Source organism: Melanostigma gelatinosum (assembly GCF_949748355.1).
Source record: "Melanostigma gelatinosum genome assembly, chromosome: 19".
NCBI lineage: Eukaryota > Metazoa > Chordata > Actinopteri > Perciformes > Zoarcidae > Melanostigma > Melanostigma gelatinosum.
The window spans coordinates 3,850,279-3,852,455 of NC_136652.1; positions in this window are offsets into that span (position 1 = coordinate 3,850,279).

Sequence of the window (2,177 nt, forward strand, 5' to 3'; positions counted from 1 at the left end):
ATGAGTGGATCCAGTCAAGTACATTTCAGTCGCTGAAGCGGTGGAGTCTGACTGGAGCTGAGCAGCGGAGCAACAACAAGAACAGTTTCCTGTCAGAGCTCCAACAGCCGTCATGCCCGCTCAGGGTCTCTCTCGCTCTCTCTCTCTCTCTCTCTCTCTCTCTCTCTCTCTCTCTCTCTCTCTCTCTCTCTCTCTCTCTCTCTCTCTCTCTCTCTGCCCTGGTGCAGCCTACGTTTTCCCCTTTCAGTTCTTCTACTTTAACTGCTTCACTGGCATTATAAAGAAGCCCAATTTAGACCTTGCCAAAGCAAGTGTACAGCAAAATAATGAAGACGAGAGTCCGAAAGAACCGGCTCCTATAGCACTATAGTCTATGGATTTGTAGATGTGTTATCTTCAAACGAGACTATTGGCGCCTTTGAACGGAGCCACCGAGGAATTGCAAAGGCCTAACGACAGAAAAAAGGAATACCAACATTGTTCACAACTTGTGAACTCTGAACTTCAGAAGATTCCCACTTATGAGGTGTTGAATATCACGAGGGGGGGGGGGGGGCTCTTCCAGTGAACATGGTTGACACAACCCCGTTTGAAGGCTACAATTGGCTAAATTAAATCTATTCTTTATTTCCTAACATTTTCGAATCCTGAGTCAAGTCTGTTCCAGTCGGCTAACATTAGTAAACAACAGCCACTGGTCATACCACATAGAGGTGTAACAGCAACACCCCTGAATGTATTGAATCCACAATTGCATTTTTTTGCTTAAGAATTACATTTTTCCTCTTTTTTCCTTTCTTTAGAAAGTTACAGTCTGACTTTAAATGTTGAAGAAAAAGTCCAAACTTGATTGTTTTTGTCATTTGCTGTTTTTAAGATCATGAATTGCATCATTACGTTACAGTACATTACAGTCATTTAGCAGACGCTTTTATCCAACGCGACTGACAATAAGTGTCAATCTCAACTCGATCTACAGCAACATGGATGAGCATAAAATGCTGCAACATATGGAAAAATCTTCTAAACGGTACAATCCCCCCACAGTCCACAGCAAAGTGGACCTTGTGGTGGCATCGTTTTGTATCGTTCCCGATGTCAAGAATGAACTTTTAGTCTCGGCATGTAATGTTGGTGTTGGTGTTGGTGTATTGGTAAATAATTCAGCAAAGAGAATAAATCTCTTTCAGTGAATGTGTTGAGCAGCAGCTCAATGACATTCATCGTGATGCTTTACTGTCCTCCTCCTTCACAATTACTGTCGATCTTAACGCAATCAGCCTGTCTGCCCTGTCTCCCTTTTGATCCCAACGACAGATACCGATCTGAGAAGAGGATGATATCTGACACACACACACACACACACACACACACACACACACACACACACACACACACACACACACACACACACACACACACACACACACACACACACACACAGAACATAGTAGCAAGTCCTTATCCGCTGGATAAGGAGGCTGTTCTCGAGGTGTGATTGATGCTTTTTTCCCCCACCTTCTACCTCTTTTCCTGTTATTATCTGAATCCAAATTTAGCGTACATGCCAAAAAGTTAAAAATAGCAGCGGTTCAGAGACACAAAGCTAAATTCCATGTCATCCTGTTGGGTTTCTCTTTCTTTTCCATTTGGTAATTCATGTTCTCAGAGCCTTGAACACTGCTGCTTACTTTCTCTTTCGCTTCTTCTGTTGCCCCAGTTTATTTCTACATTTTTTTACTCAATGAAAGCTGTACATCTCCTCCGCTGCTGCCACGGAGGAATGCCCAGCTCAGCAGTCCTCCCGTCGGCCCACTAATGAGATCAGCTCTCCCAGCTGCTCTGTCACAGACTCTCCACCAAGAGAGCATAGCCAGGCGCCCTGAGGATGGGAGCATGAGACCGTTACAGGAAACATACAGCCACCACCTCTTCATGCATGATGGATCTAATGCGAGTATCGGTCTGCTATACCAACCTAAGACATGAATCACATGAATTGGATGTTGAATGAAGACGCAGCTGTCAAACTGTGGCACATTTTGTTCCATGACTGCTATGTTTGCCTTTGGTTTTGATGCACTTTAGCTGCACCATTATAAATCTAGCTGACAGTTAAAAGAGTCAAAGTATCTGGCGGACACATAAAGTGGATTCCAAGCACACTGACCTCTGAC